This window comes from Cupressus sempervirens, chromosome 4, assembly GCF_028749045.1.
Source record: "Cupressus sempervirens isolate cs-2001-9-10 chromosome 4, ASM2874904v1, whole genome shotgun sequence".
NCBI classification, from domain to species: Eukaryota; Viridiplantae; Streptophyta; class Pinopsida; order Cupressales; family Cupressaceae; genus Cupressus; species Cupressus sempervirens.
The window spans coordinates 444,723,093-444,742,241 of NC_143121.1; positions in this window are offsets into that span (position 1 = coordinate 444,723,093).

Below are 19,149 nucleotides of genomic sequence, written 5' to 3' on the forward strand. Positions count from 1 at the left end.
TCTCAGATTACTTCTTAGCTCATAACATTGCCTGGCTCTCAATTTCTACAAAACTAACAGCTTGCCCTCCTTTCAATTTTTTTTCGCCTTGAGTCTTGTTCCTCATTATGCCAATGCAATCATCTTTGTGGTCATCTATTGAAGCAGAGTCTCTGTATTCACTTCCTTCTCAACACCTTGTTCAGCACTTCATACTTTCACTCTTGACCAACCTCTTGCTTCGTGACCTATGACTCCTTAAGTAGAAGTATGGAATACTTTTTCCCGCTCAATTATCCCTCTCCAACTTTAGGGTTTTTATGGATTAGGTAGGATACAATGTATCTATCCTATATCTTTTTTCCTCTAGAAACTTCTTGAATAATCCTTTAGAATTCATTCAAAAATGATTTACATAGGATTTTGTGCCACTAGCTTATCATCCTTATCTTCCAACTCATTCAAAAACTTCAACGTAACAACCATGTTGGCTTAGATTTGGCGAATCCTCAACTTTTAAAATAATGCAGTAGCTTAGCACTATTGAAATACTAGTGCTCGACACATACTGTGTTACTCGTCATCAACTATGTTTTTCCTAATGCTCGACACTTGAAGATCACTCAACACCTAAAGATCACTCGGCACCTAAAGATCACTTGGCACTTGAAGATTTTTTGATGCTCGACACCTGATCTTTACTTAGCACTTGATCTTTACTCGACTCACATTGAAAATTTTCTCGGCTTCAACTAGCTTGCTCGGCACCCACTTATGATCTTAGTTTAAGCTTTGCATTCATCCTTGTTATGGCTTCTTCCTCCAATGTTTCTAAGTATGACCAAACTTTGTATTCTTCAGTATGTCATTAGTACATTTTTTTATCATTGGCTTAACTGATCTTTGCACTTCATTACAAAACCATAACTCAAACTTTCCTTTAGGTGCTTTTGTTACAACTTATTGATTAAATTCTCTTCATCAATCAACTAAGTGATAGTGCTTGGATCTTATAAGCAAATATCATCCCTACAAATAATATGTTTGACATCAATGACAAAACAATGATTGAAAACATTCTGTAGAAACAATGTCTTTCTCTTTGATCTTCATCACTAATGAGCTGTTCAATCAGATTTCCAACACAATCTAGTGTTTTGATGGATATCCATGTCCATCATCCATCCACATTGAACATTAGACCAACTTCTATTTGATTCTAATTTCCATGCTTCTACATCATCTAATCAAGGTTTAGTAGGTAGAACTTATATCTAGAATATAGTTTGTAAGGCTTTTCAGAACTTCTTATCCTAAGAAATTCTTGAAGGATTGATATTCTTAATCATACTATATTTACTTTAATTTCATTTCATGTAAAGTGTGAGAATACTTTGAGAGTATGCTTCAGTATTTATACATTATGCAAGGTAAGATGTTAATCTATACCTCTCACTAGATTGACGTAGAAACAATGATTGTGATCTCTTTTAGTTGAATCCAAATGTGAAATATCTCATAACATATGTAGATGAAGACAATGATGTTGTGGAGGAGGATCCTTCAAACCTTGTTTCTCATGAGGAGGGAAAACTGAAAAATTGGGTAGAGAATTAGATTGTTCAACTATTCTTCCACTAGGAAAGGGAGTATTTATAGGAGGAAAAGGAATCAGGCAACCCATGAGAGGGAAACTTGGTGGAGAGATTTTTGGAATATAATTCATGATGTGTGGAACATAATTTATCTATGGTTTGAATGGAGCTGGAACAATAGTGTATGATATCAATGAGGTTTCATTCACCATTGGAGGAGAAATTGGGAAAGTGGATGGGCGTGAAGGGAGACTCATGTATTGTACTATAGGAGGAATAAATTATTGCACCCATGGATTCAAACTGGTACTCATGGCTTTCTACAATTGTTGTGACTCCAATATTCCTCAAATTATATCTTTGTAAGGGCAATGATAGAATGAGAAATGTGATTTTGAAAGTTGGGGTAGGGAAAAATGTTTCCAAGTGGCCTTTTGGTGGTGGTCCGCTTCTTTTCATGTCAAGTCCTCAATAAACTAATGTTGCACACAAAATGTATGTTGAACCTATGGCTTCCTACATGGAGAAATAATCATGATGTTGGGCCTCTTATTTATAGTAATATAAAAAGGAAATGGAAATGCAACACTATCTATGAAACACTTGAGCAGAAGCAGTATCAATCAGACAACTTAGAAGAATGTCAAACACAATCTCTTTGAGAGGGGCCAAAGAGGAAACTACATGACCTGTGCTAAACAACATATGCATGTGATCAACATACTAAAAGGTATTTCTAACAAAGAAGATAGTATTTTTTTCATCATTGTATTTATAAAGCATGAGGTGTAGGTCTGAACAACACACTAAAATGTATAGGACACTTAGTAGTTTTTTTCATCATTCTCTTTATAAAAGATATGTTTTAATTGGTTGCTTAGTCATGGGTGTATCCTCAAGAGTTGAGTAAAATATTTGTAGTGTGATGTGATGTCTACTTCTTTATTGTATTTTCTTGAAATGGAAATGCAACACCATCTTTGAAATGCTTGAGTAGAAGCAGTATCAATCAGACAACTTACAAGAATGTCAAACACAATCTCCATGAGAGGGGCCAAAGAGGAAACTGCATGACCTATGCTAAACAATGTACGCATGTGATCAACATACTAAAATTTATTTCTAACAAAGAAGACATTTTTTTATTATCATTTTTTACCTATCCATCAGAGCTAATGGAGCAGACAGTTTCATCCCACAATGAACGGTTAGAGAGATGAACACTAGTTGGTGACTTTGTACTGGACAACACTAGAAGTTTTAGCATCACCCAAGATGGGGCTGAAAAATCAAAATGGAATCCAATCTTTAAAAAGAAAGAGAATTTATTGTAGGTGTCAACAACATGATCTTGTAGAACCCAAAATTTTATCTATACCTCACATGAGCTCTAAGATATGCCCTGTCAAAGATCGTTTCCTTATGGCATTTACTGACTCTCAAGGTCAATTTTGTTCAACATGTCCAAAAATGTTCAATCAAGCAACATGAAAGGATGAGCTTGAGACTAAGGTTTACTAGACCACTCAGAACTAATGGAGTAGATAGTTTGATCCCACGATGAATAGTTAGAGAGATTCACCAATTGACAACATTGTACTAGCCAACACTACAAGTTTCATCATCACCTGAGATGGGGTCACAAAATCAAAATGGAATCCAATCTCCAAAAAGAGAGAGAGGTTATTGTATCTATAAACAAAATGATCCTATATCACTTGGAATTGCATCCATACCTTACACGAGCTCTGAGATATGCCCTGTCAAAGATCGATGCCATATGACATTTAGTGACTCTTAAGGTCAATTTCGTTCGGCGTGTCTGAGAACATTCGATCAATCAATGAGAAAAGATGATATTGGTACTAGAGTTTACCTAGACACTTAGAGCTAATGGATCACACAATTCAATCCCACAATGAATGGTGAGAGAGATATGAGGAAGATATGTATGCATAGGCCACTTTGTGCAAGATATGAGCAACAGTTGCTAATTAGGCAAAATTGGGTCTTTTTGATTTTTTTGGTCAAGATAGCCTAGGATTAGGTATTTTTAGTTGTTTTTGAATAATTTTGAACCTTTTACAATTCCTAGAAGTGAAATCTACTGAACTTTTCAAAACTTGCACTTTGTGTGCAAAATTGCAAATTTGAAAAGTTGTAAAAGTTGCTAAAAAATGCAACTTGGTTGGAAAGGAGTTATAACTATTCAAATAATAGTTGTAACCATCTAAAATATGTTTCCCATGCTCATATACCTGATCATGGGTAGTTACAACTTCCCAAACCTCCATTTGTAACTTTTTGCAAAAATTGCAAAAGTTGCAGCAACTTTGCAACTTTTGAGAATTTTTTGCTTTTTACATCTTTTGGTCAAATGGGTCCATCTAGGACTATTATAGGCCCCTATTTAATATTCCTAGGACCTATTAGGTAGCCAAATACCTTATTTTCCCATCCCTAACAACTTTTAACCTATTGAACAACTTTTGGCTCATTGAGCAACTTTTGACCAACCTAGGACCTAAAGAGTAATTTTGGCTCTTTTACAAACACCTTGTGACTAGTTTCTTATTAGAAACACAAAAGATATATTACTATATAAATAATTCTTCTAACAATATTTGGACAGGAGTTTGCATGGTTGGAGGCCTCTAATTGAGTTTAGGTGGATATAGGTGCATGAAATGCATGCCTAAGGAGCACCAGCAGGAGATCTATCCATTGGAGAGGGGTATTTTATGGTATACAATGACTACATATGTCTTGCAAATGGTGAATCAACCTTCAGTTGATTGAAGTTGTCTTGGGAAGTCATACATTGAGAAAGCCCTAGGTTTGAGGGTTTGTAAGAGACCAATTTGGGGATTTCTTACTTGTAGAGGTTGGAGCATGAAATTGAGCCAATATTCCTTTGATTGGGTCCATTTAAGGAGTCTATTGATAGTCTAGAGCATTAGAAACAAGGGGAGCAAGTAGTTGCGTTCGAAAAAAACCCTATTTTATGCTTAAAATGGGTACCTAGTTGGAGGATCTATTTGTTGGTCCAAAAAAACCTATACCAAGGTTGAGATATGTTAAAGAAGGCTGAAATGGATATTTGAAAACCTATTTTATTTGAGAGTTCCTTTGGAGAGTTTGGAAGAAAAGTTAACGTCTTTCTCGTTGGAGACCTAGTTGGAGGAAATTAGGCCTACTAGGCAATTTTGAGGAATTTGAGTGCTTCCCCATGCTAAAAACCTTCTAACCTTCCAAAACATGCTTCCCCATACTCAAATACCTAAGCATGGGTAGTTACAACTTCCCAAACTATTATTTTCAACTTTTTGCAAAAATTACAAAAGTTGCTCAAGCAACTTTGCAACTTTTAAGCAATTTTTTCTCTTTACATCTTTTGATTAGATGGGTCGATCTAGGACCATTCTAGGACCCTAGTTAGGATTCCTAGGACCTATTAGGTAACCAAATACCTTAGTTTCCCAACCCATTTTACCTATTAAGTAACTTTTGACCAACTTAGGACCTAATGAGAAATTTTGCCTCTTTTATAAACACATTGGGACTAGTTGCATTCCATGGACTCTTGGAACATATTAGATACACACAACCTCTTAACTAACCCTTAAAAAACTTCAAAAACCAAATAATGGGAAAGTCTATTTGAAGCTACCAATTTGTGCACTCTACATCACAAAAAGCGAGAGAGGTCCATGTTTTAGTAATTATATTCAATCTAATGAGCTAGTTGGATCTGCTCTACATTTTATTGTCTCAAGTATTGCCTCCTAGTCTGACTCATGAACCTTCCAAAGAGTCTTATTATGTGGTTTTCCACCATATTTTATCAAGTGGACATTTGATGTGATAATAAGGTTCAAATAATGAAGAATCTTCCTCTCTATTTTCCAATCCTCAAATAACCACAAGTTAGGGTTCTTCATAGAATATCATCTAAGCCATGTGTTGGTTACAACCACGACACCTATATTGTACTCTAAACATTCACCATCTGTAACTGAGTGATCCAATTATATTTTGGCCTAGACACAACAACACAAATAATAATCTATCCCTTCTTCATTGTCTTCGGGTGCAATAAAAACAAAAATATGGCCTACAAAAATAAATGTACAAAATGCGGTCATTAATTCAAAAAAATTCTTAGGTAAAAGTTATAAAGTTACATATTGAATTTACAAAGATATATATATTACCAGGTTGCACTAGATCAGACAAGTGGTCAAAGTCAATGGATGAATCCATCTCTACCATTTGCAGTGCTTGTGGGGGATGATAGGTGTCAATTGGGTCCAAAACCCTATATCCCATTTGTCCACCCATTCAATTGACTCACACTCATCCCAAATTTCCTCCGCACATGATGGACAAAAGTATACCATTTTTTGTGTGTGGATACTCTATGAACTTGCACCAAAGCTTCTAAAAGAGTGCAACTCACCTGATCCTATCAATGTGCAATAGTCCTCATATGGTGCAATGTTAGTATTATCTATCAACCAAAAAAATTTATGAACCATAGACTCACCTTCCTTATCTGGACCCATTGTAGTGTTACACCACTAGATGATGGATTTTGCATTTGTCAATGTTTCTCCATGTTTTTAATTTAATTCTTCACAAGCTAAGGCTCTTTTGATGCATGTGCTTGCACCATCGTGCTCTCGCTTTCCATGACCATCCTATATGAAATTCCACATATATTGAATTCTAAAAAAGTTGTGCATCCTACTTAACCAATAGAACATCCATACATTCTTGAATTGAGATGTGCAATTTTCTGACCAAATAATGTGCTGGCAATATGGTATGCCTCTGTTAGCCAAATCTTCATTAAATAGTTGAAAATAACCATGTACAAACTTCCTAGAATGTGATTGATCATCACTGATGTAAAAATAGTATTCCCTCAATATCTTCCTATCATCCTATATACTTGTAGGTGAATGTATGAATTTTATGTGAACAAATATGAAAATCTATTGAGAAGTATAATACTTTTCTTGTACCTCATTTTGTGGTTGTACTATGTAGTTCTCTATGAAGTCTACAATTGAAACAATAATATCTAGTGGAAATGTATCTTTGCACAACTTGAATTGCAAATCCAACCATCAAGCTCTATGTGTATGCCTTGCATACTCATAAAGAATATTTTCATGAAAAATCTTCATGAACTAATACACTGGAATCTTTTCAATGACTAGATCACATATTTTACCCCGTTTCCCATATTTTAGAGCATATGTCATTGTCTTATATTTTCTATAATCAACTATTTCATTTTCAATTACATGTGTACTATCCATATGTTCACAAGTTGATAAAAGTTACAAAGAACCACAAAAATGGCATGTACCATCCAAGCCTGATGTCTTGTAAAATTGTTGATCGTCCCCTATTTCACATAAGATGTTGGATATGAATTTATTTAAAGATCTAGGTGGATCATTCATGTCACAATCCCACAAAGAAAACTTAGAATGCAAAAACACACATATATGCCAAAAAATATCAAAATGGTTAGAAAATTCAATATGTATCTTACAACAACAAGCTGCAGATCTATGATTTATCTTCACATAAAAAGGTTTACCCATCTCAAAAAAAAATTTACGTATTCAAATTTGAGGATACATACTAATGAATTTTCCAAAAAATTGTGTCTGAGTTGAGTCCAAAAAATGTCTCACATGTCATTTGTGATTTTAGCTACCAATCCTCCTTCTTACAACATCTCTTTTATTAGGAGAAACACACATGTTATTTGTCCAAAAATATTCAATCAATATTTTCAAAGCTTCACTAATTTCTTTATCCTTTCAGGGTAGTCTACCACTAAATGTCCATAGCTCATTGTTTGTTGGATCTTCAACTCTCTCATGCCTTACCATGGCTCTCCTTAGAGTACCTCTACCGATTTTCAATATTTTTCTTGTCTTTCTCATGAGTCAAGATTTCTTTATTTGGGTACTTACTATTGTTGATGTAAGTACATTTCTTGTGATATTATTATCTTTGGTGTGTGATTTAGAATCCACTTCATCATATGCACTCATTACATTCTTTACAATTCTTTTTTCATTTGAATCATCCATCTTTCTTAGCCCAAGAATCTTCATGATGGGCCTAAATTTCAAATTCCTCATCTTTTCAACAAATAATTGGCATTGACTTGTAATATTTAATTCTTCAAAGAATTATCTCCACATACGATTAACTTTTCTTTGACAAGTACGCTTTCTAATCTTGTCAGGCATTGATTTCAAAATGTTAGTATAAATATCAATCAAATATTTTGGTCTTCTAAAATAAATTCAAGAAGGTGTTATAATCTCTTCCATTCCCTCAACATTTTGAACATTAACATAAGGTTGAGTCTTTTAGGTACCTTGAACCGAAGATGATGTGTCTTGGCAATGAGATGCAAAAGATAGAATATCACCTACTTGATATGTTGATGTTCTGCCTTCAACATGGCATGATGGAGTGTGTACATTATCAAATGTAGAAATTAGCGTCTCTTCAACATGAGATGATAATATGACTCCAACATTAGAAGATAGTGTAGCTTCACAATTCAATTGTCTTCTTGAGCGTAAGAGTATCATTCATTCTCTTTGTCTTTCCAATTCTTCTTCTTTGTTTCTTTGTATTGGTGGTTCATGTTCCTCTTCGAAAGACAATTTTTCATTATTGCATTGCAATTTTTTTTGTTCACGTAGTAGTTTCATTTTATCTCTTTTAATTGCCAAACCTCTCTCCCTCTCTTCCATTGTTTGAGTTTTGGGTTTCTTCCTTGGCATGATGATGATTTTTATATGTCAAATTATTTAAACATCTGAATTAGTTACAATATGTAAATAAAAAATCATTCAAATACATATACAAATTATAATTATTTCAATGAATACACAATATATATTAAACAACTTGTCAAATTTATAACCATTTCCAAATAACAATTCAATCAAACATACAAATTTCAATGAATTCACTATATATTAAATAACTTGTCAAATTATAATGAAATTTGTCTCTATATGCAATTAGTCAAATTAAGATATGAAAATAGGTCTATATTAAAAAGTGAAATTAATAAAAAAAAAAGTAATCATTTCGAAATGTGTAGAAAAATATGCCTTTTTTTCCTATAAAAATCATGGATTTGAACTCGTGACTACAAATTCACAATCACAATAGAAAACCCAAAAATCCTATTTTTCTCAGGGTCCTAGGAAGACATCGACTTAGTGGTAATATATCTAAAAGATTTATGAAATTTTTTCCATGTTCCTGGGACATAATAGAAAATTTAGCCTAGCTTCTTTGGAATTTTTTAGTGAGTGTTTTTTATATTTGTGGTCACAATTTGGCTATCCTACTCTTGCACACAATAAACATATTTTTTGTTTTGGGTGGATGAGGTATTGTCTTGATCAAGCCCTAGATTGAAGAATGAACATTGAAATTAAAATGTAAATATGTATAAAAGAAAGAGAGGCAATTTTATAGATATTCACCTTGATTGTAGAGACCCTTGTCAACAAGGATATTTAATGTATGTATATTGTAGATGTTGAATTTGCAATAAAGAATGTAGAAATGTAGAAAATATTCACAAATGCAATGCATCTATCAAAGCCACATCATGAATCCATGGATTTAAATGTTCATAATGGAAGAAGGTTATGAATTGCTCAATGCCAATCTCCTCCTTTGATAGCCAACAAAATTCTAGATCTTGAAGAGGAAATGCTTTGTGATCCTTAAATCTTTGAATTCCTTGAATGCTTGATGAAAATCTACTTACTAGAATAATTGGATGATTTATATTTCTTGTGTTATTTCTACAATGGGTGTGCATGTCGAAAATGATGTTCCTAAGCTTCCTTTTATAAAAGTTTTAGGGTTCAAAATAAAGAAAGCTAGTGGGGTCAACTGATTTTACAATTTCTAGCCTCATAAAAGAATTGGGCTTGAGATTTAAAATACTTGGGGAAAAGGTAAAATTGGGTTGAATATAATAGGTCATCTTGGGTCAAAATATTCCAAAAATAGGTTGACCTATTCTAGGGTTAGCCTATTGGGAGAATATTTTGAGGTCTCAAAAATTGCATTGTTAATAGTGGAAGATATGAGACAGGATATGGAAAAAAAATCAGCATGAATCCATACATGGTCCATAAGGTCACTAAAGGACATGAGATATAAGGTTTTAAATTATGGGTGATTTTAGCCCTCATTTAGAAAGAGTGTGAGTTGCCTCAAACTCACAATAAAGTAGATCAAAAGTAAAAGTTGATTGTATTATGACTAATGAGATGAGGAAATTGTCAAGCCGCCAATAGACTTGAGTATTCATCATATCTAGAACCATAACAAGAGATATTTAAATGCAAATAAAAAGGTGTAGCTAAGTTTCTCAGTAAGGTTTGTGTTTCTTATTGTGAACTACATGAGAGACAAAGGTGTGCTAGAATAAAAGATGGCATTGAATGGTTTAGCAAGTTTGTCTAACATGTTAGTCAAATCACTAAAGATGAATTGAATTTTCTATAAAGTGTGTGTGGTATGCTAGTCAATTCATCAAAAATATTCATAAGGTTTGTGTTTCTTATTGTGAACTACATGAGAGAAAAAGGTGTGCTAGAATAAAAGATGACATTGAATGGTCTAGCAAGTGGGTCTAACATGTTAGTCAAATCACTAAAGATGAATTGAATTTTCTATAAAGTGTGTGTGGTATGCTAGTCAAATCATCAAAAATATTCATGCTCAAGGAAATTTCATGAGAAAAAAAGAGGAATAACAAAGGATGACCCAAGAATAATGATGTGTGTTTCCTAAAGTGATCAAAAATAAGATTGGGCTTCTTAGACTATCAATAGTCAAATAAATTATCAAACAATGGTCATACCTCCTAGAATATTATTAATAAAAATATAGATCAAAAGAAAGGATTGGGCCTCCCATACTATTAGTAGTTCAAGGAGAGATCCAAATAAATAAAGAGAAATCAACCCCCATGAACTGTTAGTAGTTCAATAGAGGAAATCAAATTGTCAAAGTGTGTGTGTGTGCAAAAGTGTGTGGAGTGTATGCCCCCACATTAAATAAATTTCAAAAGACTTAATTATAGAAATTTATTTAATTGAAGCATACATGCATTCACTAAAAAAAATTCCATAGTGAAATACCCCTAGGAGATAAAACTTGGAGGGTGATAAATGCATGAAAGAGAGAGAGAGAGAGTGAAGGGATCTACTAACATTGGGGTTAGTAAAATCATATGATAATATTTAATATTATATCATTTATGAAATGTCATTATTCTCCAAAGGAAGTACATATACAACACAATGGAGGACAATCGCATAAGAGATATGAAGAAGAGTCTTTTTAGCCCAGCAACATGGAGATAAAAAAGAACTCACCAAAATGTTTAGGGGTGATATGTAAGTACTCAATAGGATGTGTAAATATAATACTTCCACTTTACACTAACATTTAATACAAGAGAAAGAGGGGATTTCAAACATAACTTTGAATGTAACTCAAATTCGATTAGCAAAACCCAAAGAGATAAAATAATGCTAACACTATACCCAAATTATATGAAGGAAGTATGAAATAAATTCTTCTTTCATGCAATGTAAATGTGAAAATGAACTAATCAATTTAATGAGAAGAGTAAGATAAATCTAGGTGCTAAATATATGTAATTAACCCAATTATATAAAAATAGCTCTAGACTAGAAAGTGTATTGAATTATAAAGTACTCGCCTTGAAATGTGTAGGGGAACATACTTTTGTGCTTTGAAAGTCATGAATTTGAACCTATGACTAGACTTCTAATTGTGGACAATAGAAAACCTAGAAAATATATTATATGGAGCTCTAACTTGCCATTCTAGGTTCCTAATCTATTGCATCCCTTAGATAGAATGTCTTATCAAAGTATACTCTATTTTTTGTATACATTTTTGTCACCCACTATGATCTTGGACATTAATTTTTAGCTCCATTTTTCTCTTTTTTGTCTATATTTGCATTTGTAGGTTTGGATTCTTATTTTGTAGCCAAAAATATTGAATAATAATTTATCTATGACCGTACACTACTTTCTATGAAGGGATACAATGCATGGATAGTTTCATTATCATACTAGTGCTTTGTATATATTGTATTGCAGTTGGAGAAAGTATTGTACTATTTGATACAAAGTATCATTTTGGGTAGAAGTTTCACCCTGACATAGAAGAAAGCATTGTATGACACATGTTGAGCTCATAGTATTGTTCTATAAATTTTATTTTCTCAATCTATCTTTCAAATTCCATTTTTCATTTCCAAGCTTTCATATTTTAGTTTATTAGCTTTCTAATAGGTCATAACAATGGTTTTGTAGGGTTATTTCAGATTTCATTGACTATTTTGATGCCCTAACCCTTGTTGTCTTGTAGATTCCTATCTTTTTCATTTTATTTGGTAAGAAAAATTGTAAAATAAAAAATAAAGGGGGCTACTAACAATTTTGCAAGTCTTCCAAAAAAAAATTTAAAAAAAATTGTGTGTCTTTATTTTATTTCAAGTGTGACATATACTTGTTGTTTCATTTCCATAGGCACACAAAACTCATTAGTAATGTTCCATTATTGATAGGAGGGTATTCACTTCACCTTCTTAGTGAATCAGATTGAATCGTCATTGGTTCAAGAAAGTGGATGGTATATTCTACTCATTAGTGGTCTTAATTAACTTTATTGGGGTGTTTTGGAGAAGCATTGGAGAATAGGAGAGTATGCTCTTGACCTACTTGATGAATGAAAAATCTTGAGCTATGGATCCATTTTTTTCAATCTCACTAGTGAGATGTTACCTTTAGGGGCCTTCTATTTGTGGAAAGATACCAATAGAAATGACCAAAGGTGGGAACAAGAAAAACCTAGCGAATATGACCCACTATCATAAAAACCTCTTGACAAAAGTGAAGTCCTTGGAGGGATAAGACTTGACTTCACTTGCGAAGATTACTTGTGGGATTGGGATCATGAATAAATCACTAGCTAGGTGCACTTAAGGTACTCTTGTGGTCATTTGACCTATGTCCCATATTGGGTACAAGAGGGGTCTTATGAATGGGACCCTTAATAGACACCTTAGAATTTAGAAGCCACCCTATTTTATTGCTGAATATCTTGGTGTAAGGATTGATCCTAGTGGACTATTAAGATCACCCCAATATTTGACTCACCATATGTGTTCCTTTAGATGTGGGTAACCCATAAATGACAAAGCTAATATCTATGGTGGGAAATCACTTTATGTGAGGCAAGGAAGTATCAATTTTTGGGACAAGGTATTGATAAATTATTCATGTCCTTTAGGCAGATGTTTCTGCAATGTATCTTTGAATGTGATATACCTATGGAAATTGTTTGAACATAAAAAAATGGTAGTATTCATCGGGTCTTTTTCTTTTAAAACCTCCCAAGTTTTTGTATTGGAAAGGTTGCTTTGCCCCTTATCCAATTGCTTAGAGACATGTGTATGTCTCAGAATTATTTTCAAAATCCCTACCTTTAATCCCTACCAAACTAAAATAACTCTTCTATCACAATGACATTGTACAAATTGTTCAAAATTTCAATCAAAACATGGGTATTTTAGGCACAAAGTCACTAAAATGATCTTTGTTGCACTACTATCGTATTGCTTACTTGAGAAATACTGTATGATACTTCTAGAATTTGGAAAGTATCATTTTGTCATATAAATTATGTGATACATCTATACTACACTCTATCATACTATTATACATAAACTATTGTACTGCATGAAAGTATTGTATCACTTGCTAGAAACTATTGTACAAAACTCTATGTTTTCCTTCTATCATTCTACTTCCTAGATTCTGTCACCTATTCATTTTTCTTGATCAATTTGACTTTAACTATGCTCTTGATTGATTTAAGGGTGTCCATAATTGATGATGCTATGTCCTTGGTTAAAATCTCCATGATTGGCTATATTCTAGGTTGGAAATGATCACCCTGGCTCCTTGTATACATACTAGATTTGAAGGATTGTTCACTTTGTATTTCCACTCATTCTACCTACATTTCTATTTGGATTATTTCCTAGCTTTTCATTTGAGTTTTTATTTTCGTAAGATGCTTGGACACTTTTGACAGATCATTCTTAATGCTACCTCTTTGACAAGTGAACATTTTAATTTTCTAAGTTTGTACTCCAAGTTCTTGGTGTGATCTAACTAGGCTAAAAAAACTAGCTATTAGATGTAAGTAGGCTCCAATTTGGTCAAGGAAGTCATCCTTATTTTAGGTTTGATAAAGTACCTTCTTAAGAAAGATCTTGAGGCTAAACCTATATTTGGAAAAGTACATAAAAATAAATTTTCCATTTGGTACAATCCTCTTAGTCATTTTGGAAGTTCCTTTGATAGTCCACTTGACACCACTATGGCTGAAAATGGTTTGTCTTTCACCATGAATAATCAAGACATAAATAGATTCTTAGATAGCTTCTTCATATTTATGTGAGAAAAAATTGAAAGAGAGAAGAAATCTTACCAAGGTGAACAAGAAAGACTAGAACAAGATCTCAACTCAAACAAGAAAGATACATGACATCTAGGATGAATGCTCATATGTATGAGGAAAACAATACTCATGATACTAAGGCTCATGGTTTTGAAAATCATCACACAAATATCTTTGAGAATCAAAATTCTAATGCCACTTATAGAAATCCTTTTGAAAACTTTTCAAACTTTGGGTACAATGGAAAAAACACCCCTCCAAGGACACCAAGGTCTCATCTTGACGGAAACAAGTCTCCACCCAAGCATTCCAAACATGGATAACCTTAAAAAAATGGGAGTGAGATAGATAATGAGTTTAATAGTTAGGACCTCATAAAATTTCAGCAAGACAATTACCTTAAAAGTCTTATGCTTAAGGATTTAGAGAAAAGTGGTCATCAATATTTCATATACATGACTTCTAAAGGATAGAAGTTACCCCATGAATTTGATGTCCAAATGATCATTCAAAAGAAATAACCTACAAATAATGAGATCTTGAAGAAACATTTGCAATAATTATAAAACTAATTTGTATGTAAGCAAAGTGAAAAACAAAATCCTAAACCTTCATTCATTGAACCTATATGCAGGCTCCTTTTTGACAAAAGTCTTTAGATTGTGCCTTTTCCAATAGATGTGGAGATTCCTAAATATGATAAGTATGATGGAAATGGGGATCCCCATGATTATGTTAGGAAATTCTATGAGCTTAATATTGACTTAATGCATGAAGACACATACCTCATGAGGCTTTTTGAAAGAAGCTTGAGTGGAAAAGCCATGGACTGGTTCACAAAAAATTCTCCTCCTATTAAATATTTTGATGAGATTGTGCAAAGTTCCATAGAACATTATTCTTACAACATACAACATCCCGTTACTATGCTATATTTATGCAACATCAAACAAAAGAAAGGGGAACCTTTTGTTACTTATTTACAAAGATGGAGAAAATTTCATATTAGATACCCTTGAAAAATCACCAAAAATGAGAAAATTGTCATCTTTTTTTATCAATCTTGTGCCTGAGATACATTATGATATTTGAAAATAAGTGTTTCACACTTTTAATGACATCATTGAGAGTGTGTATTGCATAGAGTGTGTTTTCATTAAGAAGGGGAGAATAGTATTAAACAACAGATAAAACCAATGATAACAAAAATGGTATGGACAAAGGAAAACCTTGGAACAAAAGAGGTATATTTATAATGATGGGGTAGTTGATGTTCCTAAAACAAAGGAACCCATCTTAAAATTATATAATGTTATTCTAGCTACTGAAAAAAAGAACCTAAAAGGACCAATGATTCTAATAAGCCTAAGGTTACACAAACACCTAGGTATAAGTGTCTTGTCACTCATTTGGTTGATTACTATGAGGTAATCTTAAAAACATTAGTTGCTAATAAACTTATTACATTTCTAGATAATTTGAGACCTTATGATCCCATCCTTAAGCCTCCTTGGTGGAAAGAAGATTATTTTTGTAACTATCATAGGAATACAGGTCAAAAAATGGATCATTGTCTTAAATTGAAGAAGGTTATACAATATCTTGTTGATGAAGGAAGTTTTGGTATTGATAGGATAATTGAAAATTCTAATTAGAAGGATTTTGCGAAACTTCTCCCTATGTATGAACAAGGGGAGACTTAAAATGTAAACAATAATAACCATGATGCTAAGATCAACTATACATACACTAATATTGAAATGTTTTAGATTAAGGTAAAAATAGGTTTTGAAGGGGACCTAAAAATATTAACAAGAAATCAAAAGATAAACCATAAAGCTCCACTAGGTTTTACAAGGACCTAAAACCTAAAATTTTAAAAGATTCAAAGTCAGGTTTTATAGGGACCTAAAACCATGAGATAAAACCAAAAAACATGACCAAGTTTTATAAGGGCCTAGAACCTAGTTTTAAAGCAATAGAACCAGATAAAAAACCTAGACAAATGACCAAAAACTAGGACAACTACCAAAATAGAGACCAAAAACTAGTAACAAAAAAAAATTGCTACTGCAGTTCTTTGATCATTTGGACCACTTCTTTTCTAGCCTCCACAATAGATTGGATGGTGTTAACATTAGATTTCATAGTGCCCTCGGTAGCTTTTTTCCTAGAGCTTTGTTTCATTCTTTTACTTGGACCTCCTAGAGATATGGTTTCTTCATTGGTTCTCTTCCCTAAACTAGTAGTAGCTATGCAAATATTAGAAGTGACCTGCTCCATTTTATTGCCACTTTCTTTGATGAATAACTGGAGCTTGTTTTCATATTTCTAAATTTTGGCCAATGTATTCCCAACCTAAATTTATATCTGGGTGGTCTTTCCATGATCTATTTCTTGGTTTAGTTCCATTTTTGTAACTTTTCTCTTCAAGTTCATTAATTCATTATACACCCAGGAGTCGGCTTGAAGAGAAGAATCTACCTTGGATTTTCAGTATGAAGGAAAGAAAGCCTAGAATCTCTTCTAGCAAATTCATCCTTCCCCTTCCCCATTTCTTCCTTACACATAGACTCATTCTTCTCTTCCCTTTTGTCTTCCTCTACATTTTCAACATCCTTCTTATAGAGTTCCTCTTTTTCCTTCTCCATTACCTCTTTTCCTTTTGTCACTCCTGCGGATTGTTTGCTCTGATTGGTATCCTCTTCACCAACATTACCTAACCCAATATTTTTTTCATTTCTTACATCCATCTCCTCCTTACTAGTTTCACCAGGGTAACCTTCCACATTAGAGCTGAAATCTCCCATATCCATGTTCTCTTGCTCATCCACAGTTTTTTCTTCATTATTTTCTGAGTTATTAGACTCAGTAATCTCTTCCACAATTTTTTTGGGGGTTTCTTGCTTCAAATTCCATATTTTCTCACTAACCTCCTCCTCACCTTTACTCTTCCTAGAGTAGATTTTTCTCACTAATCCCTTATTTTTCTCAAAAGGAGGGGGAGACACAATAACCTTGTTCTTACAATAATTCTCAATCAATAAAATTAACCCTTCATGAAGAATCAGGTAGAACTATTTTTTTCTATGAGCTTGGAGACTATGGAGTAAAGAAAATCTCAAGTAGAAAGGAAACAAGATTCTATCTTTGTGCCTAAAGTAATTTAGACAAAAAAATATTTAAAATTATGAACACATTTAGCTCTACCATCTAAGATAAAGTACTCATGAATGCATGAAAGCGCATCTTGCAAGATAGTCTTGCTTTTGCCTAGTTCATAAAAATCACCTTTCTTCTCCATGTTATTTTTCTCTACATCCATTTTTAGGAACTTCTTAAATGCTACATTTGAAATACTCATTTCCTTGCTAAATTTTAAACCTTCCTTTGGTAATCTTGTCACCTCAACAATGAATTCTTTCGTCAAATGCACCATCACTCCATGTAGAGAAACCCAACCTTCAACCCAATTTTTGAAGAAAGTCATTGTGACATGAGTTTTACATCCATGAAGTCACTCTAGATATGTGGTGACATTCCCCTTCTGCACTATTTGCTATATGGAGGTTTTGGGTTTCCAAGCCTTGCAATTTTTAGGCTCCTATTTTTCGTGGTTCTCCTCCCATTTTGAAAGACTTTGTTTTTCTTCAAAATCCTAGAGTCGAGTGGAAATGAAATAATGAAGAAATGATGAAAAAAAAAGAACCAAGGTATTCATTAAAATAGCTAAGGTGATCATAAAAACAAATATGTGCAAAGCCAAGATTGAAGTCACATTAATCTACCTTCTTGGGGAAATAACACTGACTTCTGTATTTGCACTCCAAATATCATTATATTTCTAATCTTGGAAAATCTTTCCCTCTATTGTGTGAACTTTATCATAATTAATGAGAGATTTTAAATTTGTGTCCCTACTTAAATCATCATGCCATGTCATCTTACACTCACGTTGGACTACTTTGTTGGCGATCCAATCAGCCACTGCATTGCCTTCATGGAAAGAATGAGAGGTAAAAACTTTCTCAAATTTATTCATAATGATTTAAATTCCATTACCCAAACTTTAATTGACCACATGACCAAACCTTTTCCATTTAGCATATTAAGAATGTTTAAGAAATCTCCTTCCAACCAAAAATTTTGGAAACCAATTTCCACAGCATTCCTCATTGTATATAGAGCTCTCGTGGCCTCAGCTTTATGGCTATTAGATATACCAGTAGGTATAGAAATAACATCAATTATATTACCTACATATGAGAACTCCACCACAACCTGCTTTACCTAGATTTCTCTTAGCAACACCATCAAAGTTCCCTTTAAGCCATCCCATAGGTGGAACCTTCCATCTAGTCCTTTTCTAATATATTCTTTCTTCATATTTGAGTCTATGGAGAGCATAGGGTTATCAATTTGAAATTCTTTATTACAATTCCTCTGAGCTTTAAAATTTTCCTTTATTTCCTTGACTATGTTTTGTCCAAGCACTCAATCTGACATTTCTTTATTTTGAAAGATTTTGTTATTTCTTTCTTTCCAAATACCCCACGAAAGATGGGGGAGGGTAATTTTCCATAGTAATACAACATCAGGATCCTTAGAAGGATAGATCCATCTTTTAAAACATAGATCAACATTGTTTAGATGGACCCAAGAAATATTCCAAGAGTTGAGAATAGAGCTCCAAACTTGTTGGCTATAAGAAAAATTCAAAAACAAGTGATCTTTATCTTCAAAAACTTCTTTACAAAGACTACACCTATTAACCACATTAATTCCTCTCTTTTGTAGATTACCCAAGGTTAGATTTTTATTTTGAAGCATGATCCAATAAAAGATATTTAATTTATGCTTTTGTCTAGAATGGTTGATTACCTTTCTCTTTATAGTTGAATAGAGAGGAAACTTTGAATTGACCACTAGGATCAACACTCAATATCATCTTATCCTCCTATAGGGAATAAAAGGAAAAGACATTCAACAT